At 38.7% G+C, this 24,080-nt stretch overlaps 1 protein-coding gene across 3 annotated transcripts in view; it reads right to left on the reverse strand.

The window, feature by feature from the left end:
* The window catches only part of dlgap1b (discs, large (Drosophila) homolog-associated protein 1b), a 97,043-nt gene that overhangs the window by 51,278 nt on the left and 21,685 nt on the right, over positions 1–24,080 (reverse strand). For all 3 annotated transcript variants that reach the window (XM_085173248.1, XM_085173249.1, XM_085173250.1), the window contains exon 2: positions 12,823–12,908. The gene's annotated coding sequence lies outside the window, so the exon portion shown is untranslated. The remainder of the gene's footprint in view (positions 1–12,822; positions 12,909–24,080) is intronic.

Consider the following 24,080-nt stretch of genomic DNA (forward strand, 5'->3'; position numbering starts at 1 on the left):
AAAAAAATTGAGGAAATGGTATTTTTTTTTCTGTGATTATGTAAAAGTGGCTTTTAGGAATGCCAGGAGAGGCTGGGTACCACTAACTTTAATGTCTTGCTGTTAAAATGGCTCTTAAATGATAGATGACTGTCTTGAATGACGGTCCTCACTGACTGCACCAAGACAACACTCTGAACAAAAGCTGCACATGATTGCTTCTGGTTTATGAGATATTCTTCATTAAACGTATGTCTGCACAAGCAATATCAGACATGATAGGAGTCACACAAAAAGGTAAATTGACAGAAATAGCACACTTTCAGCATGCCATCTCATTTCCAGCCCAGAACACTTGATGTTACACCAAGAGATAAGGAGGCAGTATATCTTTACCATATAAATAAATGACAGCTTACGCAACGTGTTTCCACCGTAATTTGTGATTGTTAGTGGGCTTTATTCAAAACACTTGCCACATGCTGCTGGCATCCTATCAAAACATTTTAAATAACTTGACAAATAAACACATATTTAAGGCACAGCTTTAAAGCGTTTTTTTTTTCTTCTTTTGCTTAGCCAAACAGATTCTTCTACCTTCTGATCGAGGTAGTTTCACCTGATGCATAATAAGCGTGCTTCCTTTCACTGTATTGGCTGCATTATAAACCTGCATGCCGTCATGGATGGATTGATGTTCCTGGTTTCCACAAGACAGCTCCTTTGTCACAACCAAACTAATTAGGCTGACTGTCAGGGCTCCCTCTGACAAATGGAGTGACTGTGTTGAGTTATAGCTCAGGACCCATCAGAGACAAATTCCTCTGGTGATGAGGTCTATTTGATGAAGGTAAACAAATTAACGCATGCATTAACTTTACAAAAAGCCTGGTGTTGTTGGTGTCAGGCAGAGCTGTCATTGCAGGATGTTCAAAGAAATTCAATAACACAAACTAATGTACACAATGCCCCAACGGAGGCAACTACGCAAGCGATTCAGAGGTCATTTTAATGTTATGTCAGGGACTGTGGATTGTGCGAGTGCATTTCTGTGTAATTTTTTGATTTGCTCATTTATATTTAATTCAACCTTTCTTCTATTTTGGTTTCCGTTAAGGTACCACCAAACCTAAAAAAATATTTGCTGAGATTTTGAAGGAACTTTAATGTTAACGGTAGTAAACTTAAAAGTCGACTTCTGTTAAAGGTGCTATAAAAATATAATAATAGTTGTTTTTCAAAGTTTAATCCTTGAATTTTTAACACTTTAAAGCCTGAACAACGTAATAGTTGCCAGAAATGTTTAATTTGTTGAGAATTATTTGCGATTTATCTTTGGGTTATATGTGGGAAAAACTACACTTATACTGTGCAGCAGGGTGTTGTTCAACAGCTTTGTCCTGCAACTGTTACTCTCTTATTCTAAGTGAATTTCATCTGTTAAACATTATGAACAGAAACAACAAAAAAGATATAATATAAAAATAGAAAAGCACTGTAAAGCTCCCATGCTGAATAGGATTCTTGACATTTCTCTTAAATAATGTATTCATTCAGGAAGCTTTTGGTCTTTAAAGAAAAGGGACTCGAGTAGCTCTGACACTGCTTTGCCTCCATAACGAAAGGCCATGACTCTGCTGAGATTGCAGTTGTATGGCTTCAGGTTGAATCTATCATGGATATACTGTAAGAATAAAGGACAAAGATGCAGCTTCTAGATGCCACTTTCTTTTTAAAGGGTACGTTTGTAGTCAGATATGATAAAATCAGTTTTATAAGGCAGTCATGTGATCTCTTCAGCTTGCTATTTGTAATTTTAACAACTTTAACAACCCCAATCTATTTTTTTGGGTACAGCTTTTTCTTTTTTAAAAGATATCTACTATGAAATATCTTCTATGATGACTGTAGTATATGTGTATATATGTAACTCTGTATGTACCCCATCTCCTCCTTAAGGGTGGGCCAATCTGAATGAAACTTGCACAAACACAGAGCAGATATTAGCATCTTTATCTTTTAAAACACGTGTTATAAAATCTATTTAAATGAGTCATAAATAGATTTATAATATAAACGAATTAAACTATAAATGATTTATTATTAAATCAGCAGTTTAAGGTTAAATATTACTATGTATTATGTTTCTTAAATGTGTCTTTAACAATTAGAGGCTAAAAATGTAGGTTTATTTGGTGATTATCACTGGCTATACGAACATTATTATATTCCACGTAAACATTAAACCCAAGGTTTTGCTTTCCTTCAAAACTGAACAGATTTATGTCGCCTGACTTTGTAGCTTGTTAAGAAAAAATACAGTGGGGCAAAAAAGTATTTAGTCAGGCACCGATTGTGCAAGTTCCCCCACTTAAAATGATGACAGAGGTCAGTAATTTGCACCAGAGGTACACTTCAACTGTGAGAGACAGAAAGTGAAAAAAATATCCATGAATTCACATGGTAGGATTTGTAAAGAATTTATTCGTAAATCAGGGTGGAAAATAAGTATTTGGTCACCTCAAACAAGGAAAATCCCTGGCTCTCACAGACCTGTAACGTCTTCTGTAAGAAGCTTTTCTGTCCCCCACTCGTTACCTGTATGAATGGCACCTGTTTGACCTCATCATCTGTATAAAAGACACCTGTCCACAGCCTCAACCAGTCAGACTCCAAACTCCGCCATGGCCAAGACCAAAGAGCTTTCGAAGGACACCAGGAAAAGAATTGTAGACCTGCACCAGACTGGGAAGAGTGAATCTACAATAGGCAAGCAGCTTGGTGTGAAAAAATCAACTGTGGGAGCAATCATCAGAAAATGGAAGACATACAAGACCACTGATAATCTCCCTCGATCTGGGGCTCCACGCAAGATCTCATCCCGTGGGGTCAAAATGATCATGAGAACGGTGAGCAAAGATCCCAGAACCACACGGGGGGACCTGGTGAATGACCTGCAGAGAGCTGGGACCAAAGTAACAAAGGTCACCATCAGTAACACACTACAACGGCAGGGAATCAAATCCCGCAGTGCCAGACGTGTTCCGCTGCTGAAGCCAGTGCATGTCCAGGCCCGTCTGAAGTTTGCCAGAGAGCACATGGATGATACAGCAGAGGATTGGGAGAATGTCATGTGGTCAGATGAAACCAAAGTAGAACTTTTTGGTATAAACTCAACTCGTCGTGTTTGGAGGAAGAAGAATACTGAGTTGCATCCCAAGAACACCATACCTACTGTGAAGCATGGGGGTGGAAACATCATGCTATGGGGCTGTTTTTCTGCCAAGGGGACAGGACGACTGATCCGTGTTAAGGACAGAATGAATGGGGCCAAGTATCGTGAGATTTTGAGCCAAAACCTCCTTCCATCAGTGAGAACTTTGAAGATGAAACGAGGCTGGGTCTTCCAACATGACAATGATCCAAAACACACCGCCCGGGCAACAAAGGAGTGGCTCCGTAAGAAGCATTTGAAAGTCCTGGAGTGGCCTAGCCAGTCTCCAGACCTCAACCCCATAGAAAATCTGTGGTGGGAGTTGAAAGTCCGTGTTGCTCGGCGACAGCCCCAAAACATCACTGCTCTTGAGAAGATCTGCATGGAGGAATGGGCCAAAATACCAGCTACTGTGTGTGCAAACCTGGTAAAGACCTATAGTAAACGTTTGACCTCTGTTATTGCCAACAAAGGTTATGTTACAAAGTATTGAGTTGTATTTTTGTTATTGACCAAATACTTATTTTCCACCCTGATTTACGAATAAATTCTTTACAAATCCTACCATGTGAATTCATGGATTTTTTTTTCACATTCTGTCTCTCACAGTTGAAGTGTACCTCTGGTGCAAATTACTGACCTCTGTCATCATTTTAAGTGGGGGAACTTGCACAATCGGTGGCTGACTAAATACTTTTTTGCCCCACTGTAGATATATATTATTATTCTTATATATGTGTATTCTCATTCATATATGAATTTTTTCATATATGAATATGAAAATTTTTTTTCATAAGTGTTTAGAAACAAACAACTTTTGTCATCAGTTTTTTGTGGTTTGATGAAGACATAAAGAAGAACAAGATAAACTAACAATACAACTCTGCGCCACACACAAGCAGTGAAAAAGCGCTGGGGGCCTGCCAAAAACTGCCCCGAGGGCAGGTTTTTCTAATAATAATAATAAAACTCAGATTGTTTGAATATACACAGTATATAAGCACAATAAACCAACAGACTTATACACCAGCAATGGTAATTTATGAAATACCCTACAGGCTACATTATATCAGTGCAGCTGTCCTAAACAAAGCTGTCGGTAACGCCAAAACTGCTGATGAAATATTTCCCTGATAAATTAAAACTTTAGTTTAGTAAAACAATATAGAATAGGCTATTAGGGTTCGGTCCAAAATCCTCAATGTAGACTAGAACATTAAACTTAATACAAAGCAACAACAGAGGTGCACAAACAAGAATAACTGATTATGGGGAGTATGTGTGTTGCCCAAAAGCAATTTTAGAGGATAATAAGGCTATAAGAATAAAAGGTCACTTTGACCTGTTCCAAATAATCCACCTTCACAAACCTTGATATTATATTAGTGTGACAAATTACTATTTTCTTTCTCCTCCCTCTCTCAATTCTTTTTTTTAATAAAGTTCAATAAAGCTATCCATAAAAAGCAGTCAAGGAAATTGGACAAGGGAGGACAGCATCGCCATGGAAACAAATGGATTTTCTGGTGGAAAACAATGTGTTTTCAGCTCAGCTAGTGACAACTCATATGTACCAACCGCTTTGGGATCATACATGCGGACAGCAACAGGAGTCACCATTTCTTGTGCTTTATATCTTCATGTGTCCCCGGGGCATGCAGGGAAACTGTGAAAAATGTGTGAACCTCAGACTTATCATCTACATTTAGAGGGAAGAATTTCTGAGTGGTGACAAACACAATTCTGACCTATTTATTTTTGTTCTTGAAGAAACGTCTAATTTAACATGATGAATGAATAAAAACCCAAAGGATTTCACTTTTGTTTATGATTTTGCACTACAATGACCAAAACACATCTTTATTTATATATTTCTATGGCATGAAAAATGAAGAGCTTCAATCATTCTCCTTAATTTGCATTTTGCAACAATTCCTCTAAGTGGGACGCTGTAACATTTAAAATGCTATTCCGAGCCTGCCAACGCACAAACTCATAAAGCAGAAGGTAAAAAGTATAGCCTGTGTCACACAATCTCACACAATAGTAATGTTTGTGCTTTTATTGTCTCTTAAGAGCTATGAAATCTGGGGCGCCTAATTCGGGACTATGTCGAAGTGGTGTAGTGATGACGGTGAAAGCTAAATCGAAACGTGGAGAGTCAGGATCTATGTGCATGTGCATCTGTGTGCATGTGCTACATAACTCTTTGTACCCATCATCCATCAAGCGCATGCATGACCCACATGTGAAAAAGTTGCTAATGCTGCTGATGTTAATGTACGCCTTGCAACTCTTTCCTCCTTGTGGCATATTTGCTGTGTTAATACACTTGTAGCCAAACGCTGCTTCATTGTTACGGCTAATTTAAGTGATGCAAATGTTTCAGAGCAGCACATATAAACTGAAAAAGGGCATTTAAAACAAGCATTAAATGGGGGGTATATTAGACCGCCTTCTGATTTTTCTTCCTGTTATCCAACACTGTGATGCCGCATGGTGCGTGACTTCATTCATATTGTAAAAGCATTCGTGTTGTGAAAAGGCATAAAGACCCACATTCACTGCAGTAAAAATCAGGTTATGTGCATGCACTTTGCTTGTACAGTATGCACAGTATAGTCACTTGCTACTGTCGGGCAAGATTAGCATCACAGTATTGCCAGAGGCATGGGCAGTGTCACGTGACTTTGAGCAACTGACTCTACAGTTAATTACATGTCAGAAAACAAAGCTGGCATGAAGTGCACATAGCTATGTGTTACTATGCTTTTAGCTAATATAGTACTCTGAACTTTTATTGTACGGGACTGATGCAAAAACAAAACTAATACACATGAGGCCTAATGCCAAACAATGACATGTGATTTGCCAGTATTGTAATTCTATAATGAAATAACTTAAACAGCTTAAAAATCCAGAAAAAAAAAGCCCCTGCAAAAGCATTAATTTTAACATCTGTTTCTGTTTGGTAGGCACTTTCCATTAAGGGCTGGCAGCTGACTGAGGCCTTTTGGTGAGATTACCTGTACACAGGAGTGCAGCAGTGCAACATGGGGAAAAGAATAACTTAGAAATATGTCACATATTAACTTGTTTTGTAAGCTCCAGTATATTTTTCTTTGTTCCAGCTTGACTGTTATCAGCTGGCCTTTGTCACTACTCCAATATTCACGGCTCTTTGTGGATTTAGCCATCTGAATTCAACAATAAGCAGATGTTTCATGAGCTATTGTGACTGATTTCCAACCCCTAGACACCATAAAGCTAGCATTAGATTCCTCCACTGACTCAGCATTATTATCTTAAATATAAATGAATGACTGCTAACCTTGATTTGACCTAGTAACAGTACCCAAGATGTAACCAATCAAACACAGGAATCAAACACAGGATGAAACTGGCTATTATTTCCATGCAATCTTTAAATAACACAAAATTAGTAAACTTCAATTTGCTTTGCAATACGTTTAACAAAAATATGGTTCAGCAACACACCAAATAGAGATCCAATGTCCACAATGTCTGATTTAAAAATTCAAAAATGAATTAGGACATTAAATGTAAGTTTCAAATTTCCAGCCTATAAAATTTCCCTTCCTCTCCTTTCCCCTCTTTCTTACACACTGATGATTTTTATTTCACTGGGAAACAAAGCAGCTGTACATTTCCCTCACACATTTTTTGTGACGACACACAGAAACAGTTTGCTTTTTTTGTTGCTTCTGAAATTTCTTGCCACTTCAAAATATTAATACTTAATTTCAGCTCCTGTTCTGTAGCTATGTAGGTGCACAAGTACTGTGACTATAACTTTACATCTGCACAATGCAACACATCATACTGAAAGTAAAAGGGATGTTGAGGCTGTAAGTGGGCCTTGGGATGTCATTATTTTCTTATTACTAAGCAAGTGTCTCCTTGCTGCCACTGGAAGCAAGGCCAGGATGCCACACGTGAAAAGTTAACCCATTCAACACTAAAATGCATTAACCTGCCTATCAGATTTAATTGCTTATTAATTGAAGGTGTCAAAATGCTACTCTGAATCTTTTAGTCCATCTTTAAGTCCTAACTGTGCAACACCTCTAAGAAAAAGCTTGGCAATTTGTGTCTCTCCCTTGCAGTGGGTGGCATGTCACATCCAGGACATGTCAACAGATGCTTGACAGATCTGGGAGTGTGATCCAACTGAGCAAGAGGGGAGGATGGGGGGTCTAACCCACTGCCTATTTGTATGAGTGCTGGTGGATGCAAATCCAATGTGTCACATACATGCACAAGGCAAGCAATCGTAAAAACAGATACTAGCCAGTGAATAAACATGCTGGACACACACTCACACAGAGGCTAGGAGGCATTCTTCCAGCTCTCCCTGCACACTGTGGAGAGTTGATCCTCAACCAAACATGCTGCCTGCACAGAGAGCAGGTGTCAGACCAGGTGAGTACTGTGCACTGACAGGTAGCATGTGACCTCGCATCAAAACCTGGCGGCACGGACAGGGCGTGCAAATTCCCAACTAAATAGCATCCACAAGGCTCATGTCACCAAAAAAGCATCTCCTGCCAACTCAACCCTAGTCGAGACTCAGCAGCTGGCAGCTGCATAAGATAGTGGTCACCTTCATATATCACTCTGTGCAGATGTTCAACAACATCTATAATCAATAACAAACTATTAGAACAGAACAGAACTGCACCATTTTTAATGATGCACGATCTTATCCTCTTTGATAGAATTACTTGAGCCAATATCCTAAAAGCAAAATAACTCCCAGTTTAATAATTTGCGTGTTTTTTGTGCACATAGGGCCATCTTAATCAATATTTCTGCATACGTAAACCTCCCTTTGCACGATTCAGGGATTTTTCAGGGTCACCTCTCTACTTGCTTCAATGAGATGCATTAAGCAATGTTCAGAATATTCTGCTCTGCTCACAATGTTCTTTTCCATTAAAGAAAGTTTCAATACAAGTAAGTGACTTGCAAATTTTAAAAAGTTATCTACTACTGCTGCACTTGAGCCAAACTACAATATTTAGTTTCAAGCGTGAGGCTGAATACCATCTATTTTCACAGATATCAGGACTACAGTATCATGTAAATCATATCACCTAATTATGCTTAGTCACTGAATTTTTTTTCATTTATACAATGAGCTAAGAACACATTTATAGAAGTATTTCTCAAGTTGGTCCTTTACTGTCAAGGGTTTTTATTAGAAACAAAGCATTAAGTGTTGATAATGCTTTGCTGTTGAGTCTTTTATGAACAGCTAAATGAAGTGTGAAATGTGCAGTTCATTGAGCAAGTTAAATTAGCTTCCCATTTCATAAATTGCTTAGGTACCGACAGATAACAGCCTCCAACTTACCGGTACTGTATACTGAGGTAACAAACAAGCACATTAAACATCACTTACATTTCAGATGTTCTCATGGGAGGAATCATTTTTGCAGGAAAAAGTTTAAACATGTCTTACTGTGAACTACAAAAGTGAGATGTTCAAGCTGGTTTCTACTTCTCTGTCTGACAGACAGTAGATTAAGGCTGATTTGCTGAAAGCTTCCAGAAAAGTTGTGATGCTGTGTAAAATGTAGATAAAAACATAATGCAATTAAATACAATAACATCTCTCAGTTTTTTTTTCTTTGTACTATTTTCAATTAAGATTGTTGTCTAAATGAATTGCACCCTGTTTTTACTCAATGGGCTTGTATACTTAATTTATTATGTGCACAGTGCTACTATTTAAATCATTTACTACTGATTTCTTACACTTAATCTCTCAACTAGTCTCTACTGCAGCCTACTTATGTAAGAAAAAAAGCAGCGAATCACGACTGAAGCCCCCTTGCAGAACAAATGTGCTACTTCTAATGAGACTTGAGCAGATAATCTCATCCTTGCTGTTTTCTGTTAATCTCTGAGTATCATTGACAAGCACATTTGAGTGAATCTGGCATCATTTACACACTGTCAGTGGTGTATGAAATATCCATCTGGATGTCCAGTCATTTACTCCCAAGCACTCTCCCTACTCATTGCCTTACTTATAACCTTTCCCAATTATTTGATGATTCTTCTTCTATCTTCTCCATATTCCCAACCCCAGGTGTTCATTCTGTTCTGCTGTGATTGCTAGTATCAGCATCATGGCTCTCCTCCCACTGGCCAAGATTGACTTCATCTAATTAGGTCCTCATTTGCTACATAATCTCCACAAACACAGTCTAAAGAAGCCTCTCGATGCTGGACACCAAATGTGTCATTTCCACAGGAAAACATCAAGATTTTAGCATTTTCAAAACTGTGAATTGAAGTGTAGCTGCACAGCAGGAATTCTTAGATATATCCTCAGCCGTCGACCCATTTCTGTTTCCTTCACTTCCTTTTCATGCTTCCCTGGGATTCACAGTACTTTGGCTTAGAGTCTGTTGGTAAAGAACATTACTTCTTTTCAAATAGATTCATATGTTGACCCATGCCAATACAATGATATGTTTTCAAATGGTAAGCTGTGCTTGCTGTAAATCCAGCTTTTTGGCAGTATCCCCAGACCTTAGGGTTCATGGTTGGCTTGTGTACAAGAGCTGAGCCAAAAATGTCATCCCATGCATGATTCTGTATTAACCACTAAATGATGATGGACTAGTTCCTATCTAATTCAGCTGCAGAACACACTTTTTATACTGGAAAAATGAAAAAAAACACAAATTTCTGAAAAATACTTCTTATTACATTATTGCACCGTTTCCCATCTAGCTAAACACAATGTGGTAATTTTTTTTTTTAATCAATTTTGTGAAAACAAAAAAATCAAAAACTATGGTTTCAGATTCTGTATTCAGAAACCTGTTTTAGTAATTTGTAGAAGCTCCTTTGGCAGAAAGTGCACACCCAAGGTTTCTTTGGTAAGTCTCCATAAACTCTGCACATCTTTGTGGATTTTATCCCATTCTTTCTGATCTTCAGAAAGAATGGGATAAAGAATGAACTCATGTCAGATTGGATTAGGAGTCGTGATCATCAGGTCTCTCTAAAGATGTTTCTGTGGAGTTTAGGTCTAGGCTCCCATCAAGGACAACCAGAGACTTGTTTTGAAAGAAGGAAGACGAAGGAATGAGTTCATGTAAATGTATATATACACGGCCAAGGCTGTTCTTGGCCATATACATGAACTCATTCCTCCTTCTTCTTCTTCGGGCCGCTTCTTTTAGAGGCCTCCACAGCAGGGATCATACATACATCTCATAGATGTCCTGCACCAGCCTCACATACTTCTCTGCCACTCCTGCCTTCAGGTTGAGTGTCGTACCACTTCACCAATGTCAGGTTTTGGCACTGTAGCAGGTTTTTTGGATTTGGCTGCACTTATCCTTTCTTCACTTTTGACTTCTCTCCATGTCCCTGCTGCTTAGAAGCAAGCCCCATAGCATGATGCTACCACCAACATGCTTCACTTAAGTCACATCATTAGCAATTAGCTAGCATTAATTCATGTTTTCAGAATATGTTGGTTTGAGATCTGCCCAAAGAACTCAGCCTTTGACTCATCAGCCTAGAAAATCTTATTCTCTGCATGCCCAGTCACTGAGTGTGATTGGATGAGCTTCATGAAGGGTTTATTTGAATAAGAGTCCTATTTGTTCCAAAGCTTTTCTCAATTCAATTATTGATACTACTATAGTTAGCCCAAAACTTAATGGTTACACACATAAATCTATAGTTCATAAATTCTGCCCTGATCTGTTAGGATGCCTGGGTCGTTGACCCAGAGTTTTGAGTTTATTATATTATTTATCATTTCTAGTCTTTGGTTTCTTAGAGTTCTATCTTATGGTTTATGTCTCTGTGTCTCCCCTGGTCCCGCGTCTGTTCCCTCTGTTGTAGTGCCTGCCTGTGAGTCTATGTCTGTAAGTTCAGTCTGTGTTATGTTTCCTGTTCTACTTTGAAAGTCCTTGTCTCATGTAAATGCGTCTGGTTGTGCTTCCTTTGTCTCGTTAGGCCTGATTTGCCCCAGCTGTGTTTCCCTCCTGTTACCCATTCCCTGATTGCTCCCTCTGTGTATTTAAGCCCTGTGTTTCAGTTTGTCCGTGTCGTGATCTACCCTCATTTATGCTGTGTGTTCTGGCTGCCTGCTTATGTAAGTTTATTTGGATTTCTGTTACGTTTTGCCATCTAGCAATAAAAGCTGAGTTTGAAGTGCACTTTTGCCTGCTGTGAGTCTGCACTTTGGGTCCACTACTCCTGCCTGCACACAGCGACACATGACATGATCTATGCCATAGATATTATGACTTAAGGTTTTTTTGGCTGACATGCAGTGTGGACTGTAAGAACATATACGAATAAACAGGTGTGTGTTTCTAAGGTTTGTCCAGTCCATTGGCTTTGTCATGCCAATCAAATTACAGACACATTTGATAAATGTGTCGACTGACTGCATGGAGACTGATTTTTTAAGATGTCTGGTGAATATAGAAAGCTAAAATTCTATGCTCATGATTTTACAGCTTTAACTACTACATTTTCACTTAAATTGATATGTTAATATTAATAACAGAATTAACTGAAACAATTACTAAACAGGTCTGGGGTATATGAAGTTTTATATCACAAAACAAGTACTCTACTGAATATGGCTGATGTATCAGTAATACATTTTGTGTGCTCAACACAAACTGAAGTACTTTCTGGGCACAGCTACAGTTTTGCCAGATTGTTTGGTATTATTTATTATTAGTATTATTTTTAGGACATAAAATCCTTAGAACTGGGACTTGGTTATAATGCATGAGGCATACCACCGAGCACTAGGCTAGATCTTTGTTTGTATTTTACGCTATATAGTTGTGTTTTTAAGCACAAAAATGTCAAATTCATGAGCAGGATGGATCACAACATAAAGTAAAAGAAAATGATCAGGTGGGGTTGTTAATCTTAATGCTGGGATTAGCATTTTTATTGTTTCTCCTTAGAAATCCTTTGGCCTCCTGTCTGTTTGTTGTCTCCACCACATTGCTAGAGTGCTTATGCTGGCAGAGTAAACATGTTCAGCACTATTACCCACTATTACACATTTTCACACACCTTTTAAAAAACTGTTTATCTCACCACCACCATCCACTCGGTAACAACTTATCATTACACAAAGAGGGAAAAAAAAACACTTTCATCCAGCAGCCCGAGAGAAACCTTTTTTCTTTTTTACCCATTCATCTCACCTACGCATCTTTCTATCATCCCCCTTTTTTCCTGCCACTCACCCCACAGCCACTCTGTGCTGTGTTTGTGTCTCTTTCTGTTTTTGCTGTCACTGATGGTAGGCTGTCAATCTTGACAGATGTGTTGCCACTAAGGATGCACTAAAAGGTTATATCTGCTGTGCAGAAGAGTGATTGCAAAAGGTCAAGCGTGAATTATGAATGTGCAGGTGCTTTGAGAAGGAGCTTTAATAAAGTTGATATTCTATATGTTAAGGTGTTTCTTTATACTACTTTAGCCACTTTCTAAGTGGTCACTGGCCATGGTGCAATAATAAAGGTGCATCCAAAGCTGCTTATAGCAGCACTTTGTTCAATATAATGATTCAGTGGAGAACAAACATTTAAAATGTAACTCACCTTCTTTACTGCTTCATCTTCGGCATCTTTTCTCTCCTGTGCTTAATTCCACACCCCTTGTTGTCTGCGTATGCACATTTCTCCACCTTGAAGTGAATAAAGAGAGTCAGAATGAATTTATAACATATGAAAACACTCCTGTGGTGCTCTGCTGGCTAACGTGCTGGTCCCTGTGCCATGTGCTCATGCTGTGCTGCTGCTCTCTGCTCTTTTTCTAGGTTCACTTCAGACATACAACAAATAATGTAATAAAAAATTAAATTAATGCACAAATCATTCCCCCTTTTTGTAGAACCAATAAGAAAAGTCTAGTCTTCTTTGGACAGAGTGGTTGGCTTAAGACATTAAATGACTGTGTGCATAATCAGCTAAGCCCCGTGTTGTTTGGCTGTAAAATCACAGCACTAACATGCTTGTTTTCAGCCTAAAACTCATCTTTTGGGGAGCTGTGTTTCAGGAAAGAGGGAGGAGATATGCAGAATTCATTTTAAGCCTATTTGTGCTTATTTAATCTAGTGTGTTAAATCCTTGAGGTGTTTTGAGGGAGGGTGAAAACAGTCTTTGTTTCAGGGTAACTACTCTCTAATATTGAAAAGCAGAGTGTGCAGATCACCTATACTCTTTTTCAGCTTCTGAAAAGTTTTAAAGAAAGGTTTATGTATGAAAAAAACAACAACTGTGAGATGTGTTTTTAGTAAATATTCCTTCCTTGTAATATCCTGTCTAACTAGAGTCACTATGCTTTTGAGAATCAACAAAGCTTTTGCAAATTAGGTTTCTAGAAAGCATCTCTTTTTTATTATTCCATGAAGGTGATGAAGAGGATGTGGCAGGTAGTTCATTGCGAGGGCATGGAACAGATGGTGGTCTGTCTGACGCTCGCCGGGTGGGACTTGGTTTGGACAGGCTGGACATACACCCACTCGCACAGACACAGGTCAAGGCGAGGGCACCAACACTCCAGGGGGCTTTAGGTCTGCTTTACATGACAAGGATGTGTGGATACTCCAAACAGGGTAGTAATGAAAAGTTCATTAGAATTTGGTGCAGAAGTGGAATAAATCATATTCTCTTCATTGTGGTTTTTTGTATTGGTAGATGACCAAGGGATTCACGAGCTTAAACAAATGCTAAGTAAGTGTATATAAAGTCATTTTTGACTTGCCTGAATACAGAAAAGATTATTTCTACCATCCCAGACAGCTAAGTTAAACATGTAAATTAAATAACTTAGCAATATGATATTGCATGTATATAGCACATGTCATAACACAACACACAAACACACAAATAAATACAAGTCTGTGAGAATAAAAAAGGTTTTAAGTTTGTTTTTGAATAGGCAGTTCTAACTGACCTCAGGTCAGCGGGCAGCTTCTTCCAACAACAACTGAAAGCATCCTCAGCACACTGAGATCTAATTCTAGGAGCAGCTAAAAGATGTGCACTTGATGAGCTGAGAGGTCTAGTTGGTGTACACTGAGCAATTCAGGACCTACTGGTGAGGGCCAAACCACTGGGAGCTTCATGACATAAGAGAAGGGTTTTAATGGTAATTCTGTTTTGAACAAAAGTAAGTTGGAGATAATAATTCTCCAACTTTTGACATGTTTAAATGTTAGAAAGCAGTTCTGGTAATCATATTTAAATGGCTATCAAAACTGAAACCATTAACCAAAACAATGCCAAGGTTCCTGACATGTAAATTATTACATGTTAATTACTACCTTAGGAACTTTTTTAAACCAACAACAAATATTTCTATTTCATCTCTGTTGAGTTACAAAAAGGTTTCTAGACATCCACAAGTTAATGTCATGATTGTTTACGATAGTACCAACTAGGAGCATGTAATGGTTAAAGAATAACAGACCAAGAACTAACCCTTGATCAACCCCTGATTTCATTTTTATTTCTGCAGATCTAAAACTACTAATGGAAACAAAAACAACTTCTGCCCTTCAGGTATGATAAAAACTAATCAAGAACCTGACCTATAAAGCCAGCTGAACAAGCTGCGCTTGTCAAACATTTTTAGCTCCAATCATAGACTAATTCTGAGGTCTGGTGCTAGATGAGTGTTTAGAATTAGATGGAATTATCCACACGTAAAATGATCTTGAACACCAAATTCAAACCATGAAGTACTTTATTAAATATTTTTTCCATGTAGGACATAAAAACTATATTTTAATGTCTGCTTGTTCACTATGCTCATATATGAAAAAGCAGACTAATTTATCATAATATGCTTTTATCCTCATTACATAAACGCAAACAGTGAGACATCAAAAACAGCTGATTTCCTTTACAGTAGCATTCCTGTTTGTGGTGCAGTGTCGTTTAAGGGCCTGGAGATCACGGGCATCCAGTATGGGTTTACGCCCTTGACCCTTACGCACAGAGATTGTTCCAGATTCTCTGAATCTTTGGATGATGTTATGCATAGTTGATGATGTTAACTGCAAAGTCTTTGCAATTTTTCGCTGGGTAACACCTTTCTGATATTGTTCCACTATCTTTCTGCGCAACATTGTGGGAATTGGTGATCCTCTACCCATCTTGGCTTCTGAGAGACACTGCCACTCTGAGAAGATCTTTTTATACCCAATCATGTTGCCAATTAACCCAATTAGTGGTAATTGGTCTTCCAGCTTTTCGTTATGCTCAAATTTACTTTTTCCAGCCTCTTATTGCTACTTGTCCCAACTTTTTTGGGATTTGTTGATACCGTGAATTTTGAATGAACATATTATTCCTTTCAAATGATACATTTTCTCGGATTGAACTTTTGATCTGTCATCTACGTTCTATTCTGAATACAATATTGACATTTGCCATCTACACATCATTGCATTCAGTTTTTATTCACAATTTGTTTGGTGTCCCAACTTTTTTGGAATCCGGTTTGTATTAGTGTCAGTCTGTGATGGACACTTATTTACAGATATGCATAACAAAAAATCCAGAGACACTGTTCTAAAAATGGTTTAGCGACATTTATTTACCAAGAGCAACGTAGACGTAGATGTAATGTAGTTTTTGGTATGAATACTGTGCCACTAAAAAACATTATAGCAAAAACTTAAGTCAAAGATGAGATTTCACATCTTCTGTGCCCTCTCTTCTCTGTCAGAAAAGATGAGAATTTCAATTTCACACTCTGCTGGGGTGCATAACACACACATCACTAATACACAGGTACACAAACAGACAGATGGGGGGAGGGTTGGTTTGTTAAAAATGGAGCAACATATGTATTCATGAATGAGTAAACAGCCAAGGGATGAACATAAATGAATACATTCGACACAAGATAAGACCTAAAGACCATATACATGCATTGAAAATTTACCGGCATAACCTTTGTTATATTTATTATATTATTTAACCTAAATGATGCATTTGACTTCAATTAAACATCTCCTTTAATCTTTCTGTAAGTAAACTGCAGCTCTCCATTTTACAGTATTCACTACCTGCACTGTGAATAATTCATGTATGCGGGATAAATAGTTAAATAGGCAAAACACGTCTGTCAAAAGTAAAAATGACTACGACCTTGCCTGCAAAAATAGGTGGAAGTTGGAAGAGGGTTGCATAGACGGGGAAGAGAACCGACAGAAAGATAGAAACAAATCAAAAAAATTGAACAAATGAGAGAAAAATTCCTCTCTTGTTAAAGAAAAAACCTTCATATGCTGGAGTGTGATACGGAAATAGGCCCTCTGTATTCATGAATCTCTTAAGAGCACAATCAATGGGGTAAGCAATACATAAAAGATGAGGCTGAGTTTGACCTGTGCACTGAGGGGGAGGGGAGAGTGTTCTGCAGAGCCTGGACTGGAGGAGATGGCGATTTAGACTCTGTTGGGGCATCCTTTGAAGTTTTGGCAGATGAGGATGGACTGTGGATCAGCCCGTGGCCCTGCTGCATTAACCCCCCAAGCCCCAGCTATGCCTGCACTGAGTCAGCAGCAGTGGCAGGCTCCCTGCCTGGCCAGCATTGTGCATAATCTCTACACTATAGTGTAGCACAGATCCACTACAGAAAGCCATCATTCAAACTTCAGCAGTGATTATCTCTTTGCTTTATTACATTTTCACAGCAGCATGACTTCTCACCAGTCAGCTACAGATCTGATGTTGATGCTCATTTTGGACAATGATGGAATTTGTGGAGCACGAGCTCATAACATCAACCTGAAATCATTGCGGTATTTCTTATCTGCTAGCACACAGCACACAGAAACACATAAATAAAAGCAAGGACCATTATCATGCTGAAGATCAAGATCGGCACAGATTGAAAGTCACACTTACACGCATGGAAGCACGTAAAAATACACACAAGCAAACTGCTAGTGCACTTGTGCCCGATTGTTTAAAGCATGTGCAGACACTAAATAGAGGTGATTCACGTCAGAAAGAGGATTAGAGGGGGTTGTGAAAAAGCCGAGAATTATTGACAGAAAAGAGGGGGATTTAGATTTAGCTTTGCCAGTCCGCAAGTGCCTCTAACTCCTCCCCTCCATGTACAACCACTTACACATAAACTAGCGATGACTCAGTAAGACCGTGTCAGGTCACTTTGAACTGACATTGCTCAGGAAACTTCTTCCAAGCAGTGGTTTGCTCTGACCCAATCTTTTCTATCAGCGCTTACCCTAACGCTATAAACCCAGTCATGTATGCACGTACAGTAAGCATCTCTCAAAGTCCTGAGGGCCATGCATTACATAATGAAAGAAAGAATGATAGAGAGTCAGACGGGAACTTGTAGAATCTCATCTATCTGCAGGAAAACAAACTAATCCGATTCAAAATGCAACCAAATCTCTGTGTGATTAAAATAATTCCAGATTCTGAATTAATCGAGGGAATGACTAAACTAACCAGGATGCATCTTTCAAGGTTAAAGTTTCAGTCATTTTTTTCAGTGCATACAAAAATACCTCAGCTGCTCTGAAATATAGACAAGCCTTTGTTATCGCTACTGTCCAGTGAGACAGATGCAGGGTAAACATTTTGATGTGGGTTAAGCGCGAAGCATGGCTAGATGTATAGACGCATGTGCATGACTGTGAATGTGTGTTTTTACAAGGGCACTGAGATGTGTACAGTATTTGCAATTGAAATGCTGGGCGTGATTCTGAGGCAAGGCGGGAGGCTTGATGGCACCCCACCTGGCTCGTTGGACTTCCAAAGGGCACACTTAATGAATTCACAGTGCTGTAATGTGAGAACCGCACACTGATGACAGGTACTCATTTATTAAAAAGCAGGTGTTTGTGCGTGTGTGTTTGTGCGTACATCAGTATGTGTGAAGATGCATGGAATACAGGACGGAGAATCAAGACAATGTTTGAATCCTTACTGTAGAAGCTTTTGTTGTGTGCCGTCTGAGATGACAAGCATGAATGATACAAGCTTATTTCCAAGTGACAGAAGTTTTATTTTACAGCTGGAGCTTATTTGTGTCATATTGCACGCAACTTCTAAATCTCTTTTTAAAAACTACTTCTTTATATTCTTATCTGTAACGCCAATATTTCAACAGATTCCAGTTTTGTGGGATGTCACCATATTTATGCAACTAGTTTTAAATTTAGTACCTCTCTTAAAGCTATCCAGAGAGAAGAGTAGAGTTGAAAAATTAGATTTAGGATTGCTTCCTTATCCAGCTGTTGATTCTTGATAGATCCAAGCACGAATGTATCTTTGACTACACGGGGGAAAGCATGCTGTAGGTATAAAATTAGACGTGCTATCTTTTGTTGTTATCATCTGTCTATACCTGTTATTATTTTTGACATCTTTGTGAGTTTATGTCAAAACATATTATGGGATAAATCCTAAAACATCCAAAACAGCGTCCAAAGCAGGAAGAGTTTCCAAAACGATCCGCTATAAACTGCAGTTGAAATCTAGTGGAAGCATAAAGAGAACATATGGTGCATTATCCCTGACTGTGTAAGTGCAATGAGTCTTAAAGTAAAGTGAACACCACTGTGATAGAGAAAAGCATAAAGCACCAATCACTCTATACAGTTCTCCACCTTACAGTCTGACTGAGTAGATGGTGATTGGTAGCATAACACAGCCCTGCGGACTATTTCTTTCTCTTTGTCTTTAGGTAAGTGTTACTATTTCCACTGTTAAACAATTTCATACAGTTAATGTGACGCACAACACGTACAGTCATGTGAAACATTAAGTACAGAGCTGTGACAAGTTTATTCTTGTCACAGCTCTCTTAAGGTCTCACCACAGCAGGTGGATTGAGGTTCTACTGGATTGCAGTCTGGACTTTGACTGGGCCATTGCAATACCTTGATTCTTTTCTTTACGAGCCATTTTGTTAAAGTTTTGATACTGTGCTTGGGCTCATCGTTCCCAAGTTTTCCCTGTCAGATAGATGCCCTCACATTTGGCCCAGGAATACTTTGAGTTCATGGTTGACAGGTCCTGTGACTATAAAAGAAGTCCAAATCATCACAGCTCCACCACCATGCTTGATAGCTGGTATGAGGTGTTTGTACTGATATGCTTTGTTTGGTTTTCTCCGACTATAGAATACGGACAGACGAGACCATAATGAAGATGTCTACCCATAATTTTCCAGGAGTCTCGTTCAGATGCCACTTTTTAAACAAGAACATGCTAACCTGTCATGTTCTTTTCAGAGAGACTTTCTACGGGGAAGCCTTCCAAACAAGCCCTACTTTTTAAGTCTTTTTCTAATTGTACTGTCTCAAACTTTGATATTTAACATGCTGATTGAGGCCTGTAGTCCAAGGTGTACCTCTTGGATCAGACATCAGACACAAGGAAGGAATTTTTAAAAATCTCCATACGAGCTCTGATCAGCTTGATCTTTCAGTCTCCCCTTGGCAACTCTGACAGAATTAAGAAATTTGAAAAGCCCAGTTTTTCCCCCAAATTGTCAAAGACTGAGCGTTCAGTTCTCCTGTGTGAGATATGCACACCTGTAGTGATGCCCTTTAATCAAATCAAATTATTGTCCATGAGTCAGGGACGCATTCTGAATGCTAGTACATACACTTCCTTACACCTTATGTGTCCTTACATATGTTATATAAATGCTTAATCTGTGATGCTTTAATAAAATTCCAAAAGGTCAAGTGAAGGTCTATAAAATGTTGCACATTTCCAATAAATTCAGCATTAATTCAATAGACAAAAAGAAAAATTATAAATAAACTGGACTCGCCTCCAAGGCCTTGGCTTTGAGAGACAGAAGTAGAGGGAAAAGCTGTTTTGTCATAGCTCTCCACTCGTCTCTGCCTCTCCATTCATAACCGTTTCTCTTATCTTCTTTCTGTCGCTCGTTTTCCAAGCTTATTGCCCCCACAACCTTATTTCCAATCTTTTCTTCCACTCTTTTGTTCGCTCTCATGCATAATCTGTGTTCTTTCCTGTCCTCACTTTACTTTCCCTGGAGACAATTTTGTCTGTCTTTCCCAAGCTTCTTCTTTTTTCACTCTATCACTTGCCAGTGCTCAGTCAGAATAACAACAGCGATCTATCAGAACATTTTTTTTTTGTAACCAGAGGACAATTTTCTGGACCTGGCAGAGCATCAGCCTATTGCTAACTCTAACAAGACACTGTAATAATAATAATATCAGCAACACAACAAAATCTGATTATTACATTTGTGCTGCAGCAACGGAAGCTGCAATAGTGGCTCAGCAAAAGTCCAGGCCAGTGAGTTCATGCAAATTCCCGAGGTTACCATGGGCTATGAATGACTGACATGAGCGGAGGGGAAGGGTGCATGCAAATAGTGGTTCGAGAGATGGGCGTGCTCAGTGATTAAGTGGAAACACAAGCCTGGGACTCCAATCAGGCCAAATCAATGTGAACAAATTCTGTACCAATTGAGAAACTGTGGTTCAATGCCCAGGACCTAATTTAATTTCTTTCAGAGTCCTTGCTGTGAAGGAATTGATTGAAAGTCCTGGACACATGCCAGTAAAGTGAAAGAACACAGCTATGTGAGGTTTTTTACTCTTCACAGACAGATCTCTTGGTATTCAGGAAATACATTGATTTTGATGCATTTTAATGTATCTACCCCATAGCTCAAGACTCTGCAGTGCTTTGAAGAGATGATAAATGGAGCAAAATGGGAATGGTGAGGATAAGTGAGATGGGGGTGGTGGTGTGATGATACTTTTTTTCACCCTGATTGGCCTCTCTTTGCTAGGTTTTCTTTTATCTCTTTGTAAAAGCCTGCCCCTTTCTCATTTCTAGCCTTTTACTGCATATTAAGAAGTATGTGCACAAAGGTGCCCTCTCCTCCTCACACCACAAGAAAATACAACATTTTCTGAAGTAGACACATGCAAGAAACTCAGGGTGGATTTTTTTTTCTTTCCGCCAAGAGCAAGAGACAGTAGGGGACGTGAAAAAGAGATGGTGACTATGATAGTACAATTTTCCAGAATATAAACTTCCTTGTTGTGAAAATCTCTTTAACAATTTGTGGTGGTTAAAAGTAGCTCCTGGCGCTGTGAGATAAAGGGTTAGATATCACAACAAGGGCTCTGCTATGTTCAGTGTTGTACAGCTGCCAAGTACTGGTTGTAAGCAGAAACTGAATAATGTCTTCATTGTTTATTTTACCTTTGTTTTACCGGGAAGTCCCACTGAGGTTGAAATATTGTTTACAAGAGATATCTGGTCAAGGCAGCAGCTGTAAAATTACATAAAATATTTAAATGCAGGACATGCAACCTGATATACACAAATCTACAACAAAAAGAGCAGTGGGCTATCAAAAAAAAAAAATCCTCCTTCACCACATCCATTATGATGTCCATCATTAATGGGTGTAACTGTACCTAAGTAAAGACCTTATGGCAAATTATTCCTTGTCCAAGGTCTATAATCAGAAAATGGGTGGGCTGAAAGCAGGAGTACATTGAACTAAGGCTCTGTAAAAATGGAAGAGCTTGTATTTGAATACAATAAAATCATGAATCCTAGTCAGAAAATTAAAATCAAAGTAATGGGCCTCATTTCTGCAAAGGGAAATTATTACTTAAAATGCACTATTTACACGTTACAAGTGCTCATTTGTTTTAGGAAATGACTGAACCTTTTTATTCCATCACATGCCAAAAGTGCTCTTGAGATCCCATGACTGTGGAGACCAATTTGTGTACTGTGACTCACTGTCAGGTTCAAAAAACCCATTGAGATGAACTAAGCTTTGATCTGGCTCTTAGAAGATGGGTACACTGTGTTTCCTGTTCTTAGTCGACAGGAGTAGCACCCGGTGTTTCCCATCTGCTTGAAGGTTGAATGTAATGTGGGTTCAGAGATGTCCTTGTGCATGCCTTTGTTGTAAAAAGTGGTTATCTGAGTTACTGATACCGTTCTATAAGCTCAAAGCAGTCTGGTCATTGTCCTCTGACCTCTGGTATCAACATGGTATTTTTTACCTAGAGAACTACCGAGAACTAGGGCTGTTCATATAACAATATATATCGGATGACGATATAAAAACGTCTATCATTTCATTTTATGCTATCGTTTGTTTCGTGGTGTTGCAAAATAAACTGTTTACGGCAATATTTTTTCATCCTTTTGATGGTCACTGCAGTTGCTATATTAATTTCCTAAAGTTCTCTCTTTCTCTTATATTTTATATAACCACACTACTGACGGACAAGCGCCTGTTTTATGCGTTGTGGTTAGCAACAACGACGGTAACACCATCGCGTGTCCGCTTGTTTATGTTCCACATGAACCTTTCACAATAAAGCTCAAGATCCTGTTGAGACTTTTCAAAATAAACTGAATCACGTGAAAGAGCAGATTATTTATGAATGAGAAGTAAAAAAGAGCCGCCAGGTGCTAAAAAATAAACCTTAAACTCAAACGTTAGAACAGGCTTTTCCCTGCAGCACGCCATGTAATAAATACTCACAAAGAAAACGGCGGCCTTTACAACTTATGTCTAAAAATGTATAGTTTCATGCATCGGTTAAAACACTCGACTCCAGGTACACTACGCGCAGCTGGAAACACTTCCCGCAAGTCGAGCTGCCCGAGATTCACATAATTTACAGAAAATGTTAAATTTTTGTGATTTATATTGTTATCGGGACGATAGAATTTCTTATATCGGGATATGAGATTTTGTTCATATCGCACAGCCCTACCGAGAACTGTTGTAGATCAGCAATTTCAGAAATACTCAAACCAGCCTGTCTGTCAGCATCAACCAGACCACATTCAAAGACACTTAAATGACATTTCTTACCTATTCTGATGCTCAGTTTGTTTTCAGTAGGTCATTTTGACCATGTCCCAATGCCTATATGTAAGAAATTGCTGCTACTGCAAAGGGGAATTGACTGGCTGTTTAGATATTTGTGTTAAAAAGAAATTGAACAGATGTGCCTAATGAACTAACCAGTTAGAGTACGTTTTCACAATAACCATTACCTCCATAATGTAAACTATTAAAACTCCGTATTTTACCACTAAATCGACCACAATTAACATTTTTATGTCTGACTATATTGTAGATTATTCAATTTGTCTGGTCAGCGACATCAGAGGTAAACACCAGTCGCAACCCAGAAGGTGGTGCGTTCATGAGTCAAATATTCTGAGAAATGTCACTCCATTGCAGAGATGACTTGAAATGCTTTGCATCTTGAGCTAATGCTTTGTGGCCAGAGCAGACCACAAAGAGCAAAGTGATAAGTAACTCTGGGACGTCTTTGCCAGGCTGGATTATTGACACACACGCACATACACACACATGCACACACACTACCAAACAACAGAAGGTGTTTGATTGTCAGAAGCTGTTTATTTAATTGTGCCAAAGTGTTCTATGCTGTACTGTTTAGTTTTTTTTCGTTTGTTTTTCATGTATTGCCCAAACATAAATTGAGAGAGAACGGTTATTTGAAAAAACACTTAATCCTTTGAATTCATAAAAGTGCTTACATAACTGCAACATCCTCTTGAGAAGTATAATTCACTGAGATTTCCTTGACTTTTTAAGGTTACGCAACTCAGCGTTTCTGCTGTTTTGAATAAATTGATTGGATGAAAGAGAGAAACAGATAGACGGTTCTCACACAGACCTACCAAGCTGAAGGAAGTAAACATCACATCACTGAGCCTGTGTAAAAGTGCAAAGCTCTATCTACACTGTAGGGCAGCAAGCATAGCATATCTTTAACCACACTGTTAAACCCTGACATGGA

The sequence above is a fragment of the Neolamprologus multifasciatus genome, chromosome 9 (genome assembly GCF_963576455.1).
Source record: "Neolamprologus multifasciatus chromosome 9, fNeoMul1.2, whole genome shotgun sequence".
Lineage (NCBI taxonomy): Eukaryota > Metazoa > Chordata > Actinopteri > Cichliformes > Cichlidae > Neolamprologus > Neolamprologus multifasciatus.